Source organism: Etheostoma cragini, chromosome 14, assembly GCF_013103735.1.
Source record: "Etheostoma cragini isolate CJK2018 chromosome 14, CSU_Ecrag_1.0, whole genome shotgun sequence".
Classification (NCBI taxonomy): Eukaryota; Metazoa; Chordata; class Actinopteri; order Perciformes; family Percidae; genus Etheostoma; species Etheostoma cragini.
This window is the reverse complement of record NC_048420.1, coordinates 15,127,995-15,143,990: the sequence shown is the minus strand read 5'-3', so window position 1 is coordinate 15,143,990 and position 15,996 is coordinate 15,127,995. Positions and strand designations below refer to the sequence as shown.

The 15,996-nt window shown below is 40.4% G+C and overlaps 1 long non-coding RNA gene across 1 annotated transcript; it reads right to left on the bottom strand.

Moving 5' to 3' along the window:
• Positions 1-251: 251 nt before the first annotated feature.
• Positions 252-6,016, bottom strand: LOC117957017. The gene is made up of 3 exons (XR_004659424.1): positions 6,007-6,016; positions 5,956-5,961; positions 252-395 (listed from the first exon to the last, which is right to left on the bottom strand). It is a non-coding gene; the product is annotated as an uncharacterized LOC117957017 (long non-coding RNA).
• Positions 6,017-15,996: the final 9,980 nt, after the last annotated feature.

Genomic DNA, 15,996 nt, shown 5'->3' with positions numbered 1-15,996 from the left:
ATAAAGCAGGTGAATTATTATTGTTTCTAGCGATAATGTCAGAGAAGAAGGACCTCCTTGCAATCTTCAGTTCCAAATTATAAATGCAAGGTTTCTCTTTATAGGTGTTGTAATGGTCCAGGATATTTGTTTTTCGCCACCTTCGTTCAGCTTTTCGACACTCTTTTTTTTTTTTTTTCTGTTCTCACCAGTAGGAAATTTCTCCATGAAGATCTTTTCTTACCAGAGACAACTTTGACCTTAGTGGGAGCAATGGCATCAATAACATTTGTAATTTTACAGTTGAAATTATTTACAAGCTCAGGGACTGAGAGCCCAGTGAGGTGGGGTGTGGAGGAGAAAAGCTGAATAAATGTTTCACTGGTGTTTTCAGTAATACACCGTTTTCTGATTAACTACATTTTGGCACTTTTGGGCACAGAGATAGTGCCGTTAAAGAAAACGTTCAGGAATGAACAGAGAGAGCAACGTCAGTCACCACAACCTTGGAAATATTCAGACCCTTGGAGACAATCAGGTCCAGAGTGTGCCCCTTATTGTGCGTGGGCTCTGTAACATACTGAGTCAGTCCATAGTTCTCAAAAACACAACCCAGTTCTTTGGTCCCTCTGTCCTGGGGGTGCCAACATGATTGTTAAATTCACCCGCAATGATTACACAATCAAAGTTAATACAGATTATAGACAGCAGTTCAGTGAAGTCATCAATGAAGGTTGCACAATATTTATTTTAAAAACATAAAATCTAGATTGATTAATAATAAAATCATTGATTAAAAATGATTTTTCTGCCGAAGACCTGACGTTTTAGTTAAGCTAGTGTTAGTGTGTTATCATTTTTTGGGACAGGCTGTAGCGGATGAGGAATGGATGATAAATTTGCTAAGTTAGCAGATAAGTGCTTATTCACCATTCTTTTTCTATTACCTATCACAACATAAATTGAGAAAGAATCGAATACACAGGGCCCAAGCTTGTCTTGGAAAAAATCCTGACTGCCACTAAGTATGCAGCCTGGACTCGGCACATATCAGTTCATGCTTGCTAGATTTTTCACACAAGCATCCTTATCAGTCTGGGGAGATGGAGTTAACTGACATCCTGGCAGAGGAGCCTGGCGTTTTACTTTTGGCCAGGGTAGAACGGGAAAGAAGGGGTGTAAATTTGGTTTCAGCATCTACCAGCTGCTTCATCTGGTCAGTAAACTCCAACATGGGGATGGGGGGAAAGAGGGGAAAGGGTGAGTGGAGACAGTGATGGTTCCTCAAAGGGTTCGGGGTTGGTAAGGGGGTTTGAGGGGTGTTTGACAGGTGAAATGGCGAGTTGAGGTTTTGTGTCTCTGCTCTTCGGTCTCCCACGTTCAAATCTTTGCTCAGGTGGGGGCTGTGGTGGATTACTGCCGTACTTTGTTATGTCTTCTTCTTGTTTAGATTTGTCCTGTCTCGTGTCCTTGGCAGAGGTAGTAGATGTGTAGCGCAGAAAGTAAAGTAGGTTAGAGGGGAACAGCTTTACTCCTGAAATTAAACTTTTATGTGATTTATTTTTATGAAAGACTAATTGAATCTGCATTTTTTTCTGAATTCTCAGAGGCTGTAAAACAATACTTTGCAAATGCTACGTTTTTTTTAGGAAATAGATATATTACTTTGATCCCATGGGTGCAAATGTGGAGTGAATATGATATTATTTATTAATCAAAATATATAATAATAGAAAACTTGTCCAAAAGAAAGTTAAAATGTATGCCTTTCACGTACACATCACAATAAAAATATTGCAAGCTAATCAGCATCACCTATTCTCAAAATTAAGAAACTGTTGCAGTAGAGTCACTGCATCTCAACATCACTTTTGGTAGGTTTCAACAGTGCTTTGGTTAGGCTGTTCTTTAAAAGGTCCTTATCACTGCCTGACATATGAGTACATTTATGCTGACAATCATAAGTCACGATGTAACATCTTTGCACATACAATAACATCCCTATGGCATCATTGTAGGCAGCAGTAAGTCCCTGCATACTGCTCTTTGTACACCTAGACTTTAGCTGAGCAGGGTCTTCTGTAATTTCCGAACAGTGAGATCTGGGCATCAGTTGAGCTTGTGTGAAATGTACATGCTGTACAAGTATATTTCCCAGAGCATATTCTGTATTTTCCCAAATACATATCATTGTTGATATGTATCTAAATCATCCATTGGATAATTTTTAAAAAGATGACAAAGACAACTCAGGGAAGTTTAATTTTCTATCCTATTTGCATCTAATTATAATATAATTGTCTTTATGGCAATAAGTCTTGTGTCAAAGTCAGGACCATATTGGAACATGTACTGCACGTCCGTAACACTGACAGAAGGGGAATAATCTAAGAATCTGCAGTAATTGTGGAAAAAGATGATTTATGAGAAACACAACCTGGTTAACAAGCCTTTAACTACAGCACAAGTTTTCAGTCAAAGTCAAACAAGAGTTTAGATAATATCCCACCCTGCCTGGCCCCATTACTCACATAAAACGAGTCTGATACAGCACTCCTCCATCTAACCTGCATATTTGACTTTTAACTCTCGTTTCTATGAAAAAGTAGTTCAAAGTGAATACAACACCTTTGCAAAAAAATCTCATTATTAGGTGTAAGATAAAAATGCATCACTTTGGAAAAGACATATTGCATCTGTTCAGCAAACCCCTTGAGACACAATCCACGCCAGAGCTGTAGATAAAGGGCTTTTCAGTTTTCCAGCGGCAGCATATTAGCTGCACCATGGCTGTTGCTAGGTAACTTGTCCTGTGTCCTGCTGATCTTTAGAATGCCGATCATCTCAACCTGTTGATGTTGTTAAAGTCAATGTGATTGAAAATAAACTTCTTGGAAGAACAGAATGGACAGCGACATGGTCCCTACAGTACAGTGGGTCTGATTTAAAGAGCTGCTGTATGACTCATTCAAGGACACTAAAGCAAAGAAACCTACATCTAATTCGCCTTTCAAGTGTGTCCTCTCAGTCTACAGAAAGGCATTCATGCTTACGACATGGACTTTTGAGTCACCTAAGGCTATGCTTGGTTCTTCTGTTGAGTCAGTGATCAGGGCAAGGAAAATGACATCACGACAATGACAATGATCATAATGTGTATATAGCCCAAAGTTTGCTAACAAGTTTACCATTATTAATATGTTCCCTCTGCTTTAGAGGGCCAAAACAGTAAATGCAAGAGCAATTCCATTATTTTTATCAAGATATTGTTTTTCTGAGATTTTTTTTATTTTATATACTTTTTTATTATATACAGAAGCACAAACAGTCCCTCTTTTTCCTTTTTGACTTGGCATAATTGATGGACATGTGTGTACCCCACTGTGTTCATCCCCCTCACTCACCTTTTGATGCTTTTCAAAGCGTGACCTCATTGTTCACTTCATTTAACTGAAAGCCATAAATTCCCATCCCAATCACACACACCCATAGTCTACATACTTGCACATGCACACAACGCATGATAGCTCCTTATTCATCAAGCGTGGCTGGTGACAGCTCCTTGGTTGGATTTACAGCCCAAAACCGCCCTTCCTGTGCATGTGTGTGATGGAGAGTGTGTTTGTGTCCTGCTCTGATAGTGTAGAGAGGAAAGAGGTAATGAAAAAAGGGAATGAGATGTAGATAAATAACTATTTTAGAAGATTCCTCCTTTCTGGCAGGCAGTGTGCGAGGCTGAAAAAATAGTAAAGTAGAGAGAGAAAGTGAGGTAGCGACCAAGTGAGTGAGGGAGAGAGTATCAAAGCAGGCAGTACAATACTTAGATTCAGTCCATCTCACTCGAAATGGCTACAGACCACAAGCCATCACTGCATTATTAGGGATTACACACAAACACCTAAGGCCACACACATACATGGTCCAATGGAGTGCAGTAAATTGCATCCAAATCACCACTATCTGAAAGTAATAGGAACAGGTGGCTGGGGACCACGTCTGCTTCACCTCTTAAAAACCAAATGCCACATCAATATCTTTCTTCAATGTGCAACAGTGCCACCAGGATTGCTCTCAGACTTGTCTGAACTGTTTAATCTTCTAGAACGTATGTTTTCTGTGTCACTGGTGAGAAAACATTCCTCTCTTATCAGCTGAAACACTTAAGAAAGATGAATGTCATATAAACACAGGATCAATAGGAGTAAACAAGTAAAGATCAGTATTTGAGCATCACAAACATTCATGACGCGTACATACATTTAAAGTGCAATTTTGTATTTAATAAATTACAGTGTCTGTCATGTAGTGAAAATGCTTGACACACAAGGTTTGTGCCTCACATGTGGGAGGTCTTGCAAAGGAGAAACCCCAACGTCCCAGGTATGATGAAAAATGGGGCCCTATTTTCATCAGTGTCATGGGACTTACTGAGTACATAAAGAGCTATGGTAGCCTTCAACTCAGCATGAACACAATATAATATACAAAATGTAGTTAGGGTGTCAGATAAACCTCATATCACGCCGACTTGTTGCACATACAGGGTTGCTGCAGGACCCTGATAGCAATGCCATTCCTCCCCTGCTTGCAATAGCCACTGGTACCTTGTTGTAAAGTCAATGATGCTGCCGCTTGTTGTACATTTCCCCCTTTTACACAGCCCGAAACACACATTCCCGCACATCCTGCTCCCATATGCAATCTGTCTCCCTCCATATAAACCCCACAAGCAACATTGCTTGATCACAGACAGCTGGTGATGACCAAATATTCTCTTGTGTGTGTGTGTGTGTGTGTGTGTGAGTGTGTGCGCGCGCAAAATAGGAATCATTCGATTGTGTCGTCGACAGCAGCCACCTCCCCACCCTCCGTAAATGTGGCTCCTGATTGGATATCACATAAGTCCATTACCTCATTATTGGATATTTCGTTTAGGGACCATGCTCCACTGACAAAAAATAAATAAATCCATCCTTTTTGTTTTGCTTGGATGATGCTCTTCACAAGACTTCTGACAAAATGGGATTTCTATGTTCCACAGTTGCAGTTAAGCCATCTGCTTATTTACAGACGTGACCGCTTGATGCATGTCCCAGAAGGACTTGTGTCAGAGCAGCCAGAATACACATCTGAAAGGGTCTTGTGGCCCCCATGCTGTGAGGATGTTGCTGCACTGCTGTTCTCGAGTGTAGCCACTGCATCAGTAGGGTCCTCTTCATATCAAATATGGACCCAGTCACTGTGGGCAATGGCATTTTAGGATTCAGCAGTTTGTGAAATCTGTGTTAGCCAACTACCTGAGTGTCTTTCACTTTTCCATAGTTTTAACTACCGCTAACTTTCTGAACCAAGGAATCCGCACTTCCTGCACACACGGTGCAATTGGCAGCGTGTCTGCCTCTTTGGCTTTTTACCAACCTGTAGTTGAATCAGATGCATTGATCCCAAATGGACCATTGACCCATTACCACAAATAGTTTTGAGAGACTATGGGAGCAATCTGACAGCTAACGGAGGAAGCAAGGGGCACTTCTAAGATAGTTGCCGAGTTGACAGCCGTCTCTTGCAAGAGTCACATTGGTGCTGGTCTACATGTGGCGTAACAGTGCTTTGAGCTGCCAGAAAGGACAAAAAAGAACCCTATTTCAGCAATAATAATTAAATTATTAAAAATATCAAGTTTATTCTATTGTGTTGTTTTATGTATTTTAAAAAGGAAACTTATCTGAAATTTCCATGGATTCCTGTTCAAGATGACTCTGACTATGGCCATCTCAAATATCATTTGATTTTGCTGTACAGTTTTTGAAGAATCATAAGGGAAAGCCAGCTCCTTATATTTTAAACTATCATAAAAAACAAATGATGGGGTTATACACAATCTAAATGAATATGTAAATGATTTGTTAAGAAAACATAACATAAATCAGCATAATTATAGAATCAAACTCAAAAATGATTTGAAACAAACTTCACCTTTGTCTCCCTTATTTCTGAAATATTTATTGGTAGAAAACTTAAAGAAACTTGACCACTTGACATTAGTGCTAAAGGAGTCACATGACTGGGTAGACGGAGATGGCGGCTTGAGGCGAAGCACTAAGCCCAACTTTGCCAAATAGTTGTTTTATATGGTTCCAACTCCGGTATTCTAACGATACATGCCCAATAAAGTTACTTAAGGAGGAATGGCAAGCACGGGCAAAGAACAAATCGGCGATGCTGACGCTATTCCAGGAGCAGTACTGGAGAAACCGAAAAGCTACGTCGAGCCACGCTTTTCTCAGATCCAGTCTCAAGTTCAACAGATGGGGATTGACCACAATAAGAAGCTAACTGCTATCCATGCTCAACTAGCATCTCTGAATGTAAACCTTGGCTCCCTCAGCGGGAACAACCTAAAAACTACAGTGGAAAGCATCTCAAGTATTCTGGACAGCAACAGCCACGCTTTTACAAAAGATGGAGTTGAAGCTAGCAGACATGGAGGACAGAAAACGAAGGTGCAACATTTGTATTGTCTGGCTGAAAGAGAGACTAGAAGGTGTTGATGCTAGCCAGTATCTCTCACGCTTACTGCCTAAGCGGCTCCCGATAGCCCAATGAAGAATACCACGACCAGTCGCACGCTGATTTTCAACGTGCTTCATTACAAAACCAGGCAGGCGATCCTACAAGCTGTGCGGAAATGCCCGCTCGTCATTGAGGACTGTAAATTTACTACATTATGAAAAAAAATGCCAGGCTTTTTTCGAGCCATGGATTCAGCACGGGTTAAGGGTCTGGATTTTTTCTCTGCTTTATTCAGCAACGCTGAAGATCAAGGAAGTCGCCCATTATAGAGCTTTCACCTCCGCCGGGATGCTGAGGATTGCTGAACCCAGGCTAGAGTTTCCCTTACAATGTGCTTGCTGTTTGGATTGTGTAACGTAGGGCGCCGTGGAGGAGGGTCAGGACTGAAACAACTGCCTGATGAACATGGACCATGGGTTTGTCTTGTTCTCTTAATGTGTCCTGATTTTATCACACTGTCTGATATGATTACAGGGACTGTGTTTCTGAATGCTATGTCGACCTAGTTTAATATTGCCTGCTCGCCACACATTAGCTGGGCCACTCCCAGGCTAGAGTTTCCCTAACAATGTGCTTGCTGTTTTGTGCTTTTTTTTTTCTTGTTTCTGTTGATGAGAAATGCGTTTACTTTAACGTTAATCTAATAAGAAACCATACTGTGACAATCAGGTAATTATGGGCTGGGGTTCTATTTTTCGCTGCCCCATGTCCAATCTTGATCACAGACCTACTATGAGTATCTGGCTATGTTTTCCCCCGTTCTTACACTTTCCCTTTTGTGTTACTTTGTTGTATGTTCTTGTTCTGTGTTTTACATGTTTTGTGTAACGAGGGACTTAGGTTTGGAGGAATTATTGTTTGATTTAACTAAATAAAAGACAATAGCAATGTCCACATTGTCTCTTATTTAGAACGCAGCTTAATTGATAAGTGATCTTTCCTTTTTTGTTTGGAATTGTGGTGGACTGAATGCTCCTCATGAACGTACCAGAACTCTGGGTGTTTACTAAAAAAGAGAAATGTTGACATTGCATCATGGCAGGAGACACATTTGTTGCAGGCAGATACCGGCCTTTAGCCAATATATTCTGTCATACAATTGCATCCTCCTCAGGAACTTCTAAAACAAAAGGAGTAGCCATTGTTGTCAAACGGAAGCTCCCACTTAAAATGTTGTCCTCTTGGTCAAATGATACAGGCAGGATTGGGATCTCCACAACAGAGTTTGGTGCTAGGAAAATTGCACTTGTTGGTGCAGATTTCAATGCTGTGTGGGACCCATATTATTGATTGGTCGAACGCAAAAGCTACTAGTGACCAGGCTCAGGCTACAAATGCTCTGAAATCATAGGCCAGCAGCTTGGGGTTTATAGATATTTGGCGTGTAGTTAATCTCTTTTGTAAGGATTATTCCTGTTTCTCAGGTAGACCAATCTTTTTCCAGAATAGATTTTTCAGAATAGAAGGGGTCCTTCCCATCCTTGGCCAGCTATCTCAATGTGCGGTTAGATGGCGCTTCATTACCACTTCACTAAAAAATTAATCAGATGTCTCTCAATTTATTGCAGAATTCTAGATATTTACATGAATTTTGGCTCTGTAGAAGACCCTAGGATATTGTGGGACAAAATAAAAGGTTTTATTAGGAGCAATACCATACTTTTTTGCTCTCATTCAAGCAAAAATGAAGCTTAATCAGCTTGACTTGCTTTAATTATCAGCAAAGGAAATGGCTAGCTTAGACAAATTGATTACTATTGAAGAATTAAGGGTGGCAGTACAGAGTATACAAAAGGTAATCACTAGGCTTTGATGGGATTCCCTCTGAATTGTATGCAACTTTCTGGGAACAGTTGGGCCCTTTCCTTCTTGTCATGATTAACTTCTCTATTAAAAAGGGTGAATTCTCAAGGGTCGTTAAAACAGCCTTAATTTCCTTATTCTTGAAAAAGGAAAAGGATCCTGCAGAGTGTTAGCCATCAACCTCTGACCCTGCTTGACATACAAATCTTTCCAAAGCTCCTAGCCCGTTGTTTGGAGCCTCAAATGGCAAAATTAGTGAATTCCGACCAAACAGGATTCATAAAAACCAGACTAGCAGCAGACAATGTTAGACGCCTTCTCCACATTGTTGATCTGGCAGAGGACAGTAAGACCACAATGTCACTTCTTTCTCTTGACGCAATGAAAGCCTTTGACAGACTTGAGTCGTCATTTTCATGGTTAGTCTTGGAGGTGATGGGCTTTGGTAACACTTTCATTGGTATGATTAAAGTTTTTCATTCTAATCCCTCAGCTTATGTCTTAACCGGACACACCTACTCTTTATTTCCAGTTTCTAGGTCCTTGCGCTCAAGTTGCCCCGTGAGTCTTGCATAACTTGTCAGTTCTTTAGAGCTGCTGGCTTTACCAATCGATTATGGTGTTACCAATATGCATTTGTAATACAAAGCATCATCTATCATTATTTGCAGACAATGTTTTGGTCTTTTTAGAAAACCCATCTCAGTCTCTTCCTCACCTTCTATCCTGATGCGAAGAGTATGGAAGCTTAATAGGCTTTAAAATTAACTGGTCAAAGTCTGCACTCCTTAATTTAAATAATTCTGCCCGCAACTCAACCATCTCTGCTGACGTCCCCATTATTAAGCAGTTTAAATATTTAGGTATGAGGTCTTCCCCTGTTAAAACCAGATTATTAAACATAACTATTCTGTTGCTCTGAAAAGCGTTTTGAAAGATATGAAGAAGTGGATGGTTCTCCCCACATTGATTCAAGCCCGTATCCCATTGGTTTAAATTAACATACCCAGGGTCAATTTTGTCAGCTCTATGCTACCTCTCTCTTCTCCTGCTGGCTACTGGTGTAAATTACAATCAGCGGTATCTCAATTTGGCAAGCGGCTGTGACTCAAGATGTCTACTCTATAGAAGAGGAGGGAGGATGGTGGCCTTTCAGTTCCCTTCTTTAAACATTAATTCTATTTCTTTGTCTTAAGACAAACACTTCACCTGGTTACATCCAAATATATGTTTGTTGGCACACCTTAGAAAGTGCTATAACAGAGCCCTGGTCACTCATGACATTCTTCTTGCCAATTTTTCTAATAAACAGTGCCACCTACCCCTTGGCTAGGGCTGCAAGTTTATGGCCAAAATGATAATCATCATCAAAATTGAGATAAGAATTGTCAAAAAGGCTATTTATAACTGCTTTACATCAATATTGTGCTAGATTCCTCTTAAGTTGAAGTTGTATGTTGTACATAAATACAGCTGCAACACATGTAGATGAAAATTATCTGACATAAATAGCCTAGGATTTATTTTAAAAATAAGTGTATTTCTGAGAAAGCTCCTTTCCTTGTTTTCAACAATAACTGATTAAAAGAGATTGGGGGGGGGGGCTGCGTATTTTACTCACTCATTCACTCACAAAGTGGCGTCTGACTCATAATGAATGGGTCCAGCACGGCTTGAATGGTGGCTCAGCTGAGTTACAAACGTGTGTATGAAATGTCTGTATTGTCACTGCGCTGCATTTTTATGAACTAGGATATTCTGGCTATGGGTCACATCTCCCGCCCAGGTCCAGCAGGCTCCGTCTCACACATTATTATTCTACAAACGGAAGTTAGATGCATTCAATAACTTCTTCTGTGTTTTTCGCCGTGGCCAATAGCAGAGTTACCAGCGGAAACACTGGTACAAATACAGGTTTGCTTGTCATGCTTAAAAATATCCAGCTGTGTTAATAACCGTTAAAACTGTAGACAAATGTGAGTAGTGTGGACCGACGCTGTCTCTCTTTGTGTTGCTGGGGAGCCATGTGTTAGTTAATGGGGGCGGAGCTGCCCGGAGAGTAAGAGGAGAGATCCAAACACAGGCATGGCGTTACAAAAGAAATGGGTGATAAAACGCAAAATTAAACCATATCAATATAAACAACATTGCTTCTGTTGTGGAGAGGCAAGGGTATGGTATCTAGGCTGTATTTATTCCTAGTGATATCTAGCTGCTCTGACCTTCCTATTGAGAGGATTTGGCCACGCGATTGCCCAGGCCTTGCTCTCAACTGGCATGATGTATGGTCTAGCATTCAAGAAGTAACGCAATCCAGACCATCAGCAGATTCACTCCAGTTACATTCATAAGACATATCTCACCCACGTGGAAAATGCACCACATGAAAATATTTTACAGCCCTTTGTGCACTTTCTGCCCAATAAAAGCACAAGGCACATACAGTATCTTCACATTAAATGGAAGTGCTCTCCTATTGGTCAGTTCTGGAACAATATGGCATCCAAAATTTCTGCCTTAATTAATGTAACTGTGCCTGTTACTGTCAATGTCTTGATCCTGAATGACCTGTCAGCCTTTCAGCTCTCTGGGATTCAGAAACGTGCTGTGTTGGCTGGACTTACAGCTGGGAAGAGAATGAGTGCAACCAGTTGGAAACCGCCTCATGACCTTTGTATGTGCACGTGGATCCTTTTCTGTTTGGATGTGATATGTAGGGAACTCTCCACAGCGTGCATGCATGGAATGCCAGGAAAGACTCTGGACCCTTGGCAGAACATTGCTGAATCTGTGACTGGGACGCTTTCTCCATCTCAGTGTATTGTTTGTAATTATTTGATCCTTAAATATATCAAAAATAAATAAAAATGTGATCCCAAAAAAATATTAGTGCTAAAAATCCCTCAACTCATGCTGTCAGTGTCTCTGTTAGCTCTTTCAAGAAGGTCTTTGTCTGATTCAAAATATAATAGTCATTCCACAGAAACAGGACAGTGCTGCTCTTTCTTGCAGGTTACTAATGAATTCCCTTTAAGCTTTGCCTGCTGCATTGTGCTCTCTTGGAGAACTCACAGACATGTCAAACACAATTCAAAACATAATCTGTATAAAAGAGTTGTTGAAAAGATTTGTAGCGTTCCGTTGTGCCATCCACAATTACGACAATAAGGATTGTATATACAGAAGAAATTGCAATTTGATTTAAGCACTTGTCAGCTGTTGGCTTCAAGATCAGAAGAGACGGGGGGAAGGGGGGGAGGTGTCATCTCAAATTGTAAAAAACTAAGTGATTGCTGTGATCAGAACAATTGCTCAGTAATGGATACAAATAAATAGATTTTAGGAAGAAATAACAATCATATATGGAACCTGGTTTGAGCCAGTGCTACCATCTTTAGGGAATAATAAAGAAAGGATAAGTTGACAGGTTAAGTTCTGTCAAATACATTACCTTGAACCAGACACTGATTCCTTTACCTGCATGCAATATATAAGATGCTCTAGATGAGGCTTAATGTACAGTAGAATAAATAAAATATGTAATGTGAGCCTTAGTTTCTCTGATTTCTAGGACATGCTGGAATATAGTACAGCTGCCTTTCAGTATGTCTTTTTAGGGGTGACTGTAAAGAACCATACATATAAAAGTGCACCACTCAAGCAACTCTAGCCATCACTTTCCTTTGCATTTTCTCCCTGTCTCTCTCTATCTATCTTTTTCTCTCTCTTTCTTCTCACATACATTCCCATCCCCCTCCTCTGTTCTCCTCTCCTCCCATCGCTCCCTATCCACAATTATCTGGCCTGAATGTTTTACATCTTGTACCTCCCATTTTTTCCCCTTCACATTCTCTTTTTGTCTCCCTCCCTCTGTCTTCTTTCATTTTCTCTTTTCTCCCACTTTCCTCCTCTTATGTCCTTCCCTTACATCCCATCATGTTCCCTCTTTTCCTTCCATCTCTCTCTCTCCCCCTCACTTTTTCTTACTCTATAGTCTTCTTCTTCCCTCTGCTGCTCTCTTTTTCACACCCTTCCATATCTCTTGCCTCACACCCCGCCCTCCACTTCCCCCTTTTCCCTCCACTCTCCTTTCTTGTTCTTTCTCTTTCTGTGTCTCTCTCTCAGGACACAAACCTCACACATGGCTTACTGATATCTAAAAGCAACACACAGATGTGCAGTCGATGTAGGGCCCACAGATCTGCGGACAGAAGATTTGAGACACACATCCAGTTAGGTGCATGGAGACAGACCGTATGTACAGCAGGCACACTCCCAGCTCGTGCAGTGAATATTTAGATGATGCCAGAATGATTAACACCAGGCTTGTGATGAGGAAAATATATGGAGGGAGACGAAGGAAGAGAGACTGTGCCTGTAGATGGCAGAAGAGTGCTTTAAGGGAACGTGTGGGAGCAGATTGCACACACGCACACACGCACACACACACACAAACACGCACACATATTCAGGCACACAAGCACACTCACCAACATATTGTCATTAACCCTCATGCAGCAGCATTTATATGGCTACACCTGTGAGGATTTTCCTTTGCCTTACATGAATTCCCTAAACTGATTTCAGACATACACACACCGACACACACAAACACTGTAGATTGCACTGAAGCTGTAGTAATCACACTGGCGATAATTTTGATTAGGATTTTGGGAATGAAATTGACCAACAGCATGACTGGTTTGGATGATGATGTTTCCCTTGAGGCTGATTAGTGATTAGACTCCTTCTGAAAGCCCCCTGACATATAACTTAATTCATATTTCCATCATAAGCGAGAACTTAATATGGAGATTTTCTTTTTGCCTTTTGAAAAAGTGAGTGTTTGGATTTGCCTGGCAAACCGTTTTTGTGGTGACATTACAACTTTTTGGAATTATTCAATTTTTCATTTGATGAATGAATTAGTTGTTTGTGGATTTGATTGTTTTATGTGTATGTATCAGTTTGGAAAAAAGGTAATTCAACTCAATATTCAGTAAAGTCCAGTGTTTAGTTATGCATAACCCTAAAATGATCCAGCTCTCTAAGGAGTAGCGTACTCTTTACTACTACTACTACTACTATTTCATTTTCAGTGATAGCACAGCAGTTATAAGTCCAAGTAATTAAAACTCACTTATTCTTTTTTCTGTGAATGGTGAGGTTTCCCCCACTAGCTCCCAGGTCTCTTAACTTGAATAGCCTCAAGATCAAGGACTCAACATTATTCCTAGTCTGAGCACAGCCCATTCTTTACCTTGAAGGAAAACCACATGCCATGCAGAAAAAACGGATGGTCGGAGAGGACTTTTGGTGCCATGGCTTCCACTGAGGATAAATAAAAAATTGATGCATGTGGAAATAAGAAACCCAGACAGTTATTTAGTAGTAAAAATCTGCTTAGAAGCCCATTTACACCTCAAATTCCACAATTGACTGTGCAAGAAATGACATTATGGCAAACAGTGATGGAATTATGATGTGTGAGATATGTATTTCCCAGGCTGTTTGAGGAAGGGTTTTTTTTTCGTATTTTTTACAGCATATTAAGTTCACAGCAGCCCGTTTTGTTGTTATTGACTTGATAGCTATAATTTTCTTTACTTTCTTTTTTTAAAGTGAAAATCTATACACTATTTAATTATTTTCCTCAGTATTTTTATGGACCTGGAAGAAATGATTGTGCGTTTGACTGACAAAGGAAAGAAAGTGCCATATTGCAGCACTTTTATTACTATATTACTTTCAATTAAACTGGAATATGTAATACTTTTTTTGAAGTGGAGGTGACAGAAGGCTTCTTTATAGCTTCCTTTATTAATGCCGGCATATCTTGGATGATATATTTTGATTGCAAAAATTGCTACAAATACAACTGGGAAAATGGTACAATCCAATATCCACAATAACTGAATTGCCAAGATATGTCATCAAGCACAAAATAGGTTTTTCAACTATTTATTGATAGAATTATAAATCATGTTAATATTGGATTTCAGTGTACAGTATATTATTTGGTATATCATATAAATCATTAATATGTAATTAGTCTTTGTTGATGTTTTACTGCATATACACGTTTCTCTTCTATGGACTGTGTTAATATCACAGCATAAGCAGTGGCAGGCAACATTTAGCAAAACGTTGAGTTGTATTGCTACTAAACATACACAAATGTTGACTAGAAAATCAATGAGGTGCCTTCATGAACTATGCAGTGTCACATCGCCAGATAAATAGATTTTCTAAATTGTCTGCGTCTATCATGTGCCCCCAAATCCCAAACTCTTTATTGTATTGATTTAATTTCGGTGGACAAGTGGATCAATGGGTAATGACAGACCAGCTATTGTGACTATTGGGTACAGCTCACTACATCATGTTACATTGTCAAAGGGCAGTATTATACTTCTCATAATATTTCCTTTTAGCTTGATTGGGCTTCCAAATATATGTATTGTATTGTTTTGTTTGTCTTCCTCTTTGTTTTGATCAAATTTGGACATCCGTATAACGTTTTGGCAAGTGTCCATTCCTCTGTGCCAGTGGACGTCCCTGCATTTTGTCCTTTTCTCACTGCTGCAACAGCAAAGAACACAGTTACCTCTGCGTAGCCTGATTTGAAAAGCAAACCAACACCACCCAAATACCAGTCTAGTGTTAACAGAGAGTCAATTTTATGATATTTCCTCGCAAAAGCACGTGAGTAAAGTGGGAGCTTACGAGGAGCACTTGAAGGCAGCATCTCTGTACCGGCGGGGAGAAGGAAGAGACGCACCAGCCGCTGCACACCGGGAAACATACCTAAGTATACCAAGCAGAGGGGATGATACATGTCTCCTCTGGTCTCTGACAACAAGAGGGATTGACGTTTTATCTTTTCCTCGTTGGACTTTCATGGAAAACTAAAGGTGGACTGTCTCAACCTGACGGGCTCTGGTTTGGCTTGTTTGGTAAGAATATTAAAAGGAATGACGGTAATGCTCAAATGTGGGGAAAAAAGTCAAATGATTGATAGGGTGATGCGAGAGTGATTCATTTCTCTTCTTTTAGGAGGGGTGAAGATGCAACATTTTCCTCGCCTCTGTTTGTGAGAAGAGAAGAGGAGGAGGAGGAGGAGAAGAAGAAGAGGGAAGGTTTGACAGACGCTCGAGCCCAGAGACGCAGGAGTAGAGGGTTATCCGGCCAAAAAAAAGAAATACAGAACCAATATCCCTGTCCATTTTTGGAGACACCAAGGCGAATACAAGCGAAAACGGAGGAAAGGAGACACGTACTTTGCAAAACGACACAGAGGAGAGGCTTATAAGGAGGGGGAGAAAAGCCAAAGAGAGGGATATTCAGAATGAAGAAAGGATGCAACCCGGAGCAAGTGTGGATTTGAAGCTCTCCCTGCCCCTCTAACACTTTTTTGCAAGGGAAAGGGACGGAATAGAGAGATATTGACAAGCTTCGCTACAACCCAGCGGAGAGTGGATTTAAAGACAGAAACAACCTGTGTGCCCGTCCCATCTCCCCCTCTGTTTCTGTTTTCTCTCTGTGGATGTCGACTAAATTCATTTTTTTGGACATGAAGGATTTATTTAGTCTACATTAGCAGGAGGAGGCAAAGAAAACGCACTCGTCTCTCCCCCCCCT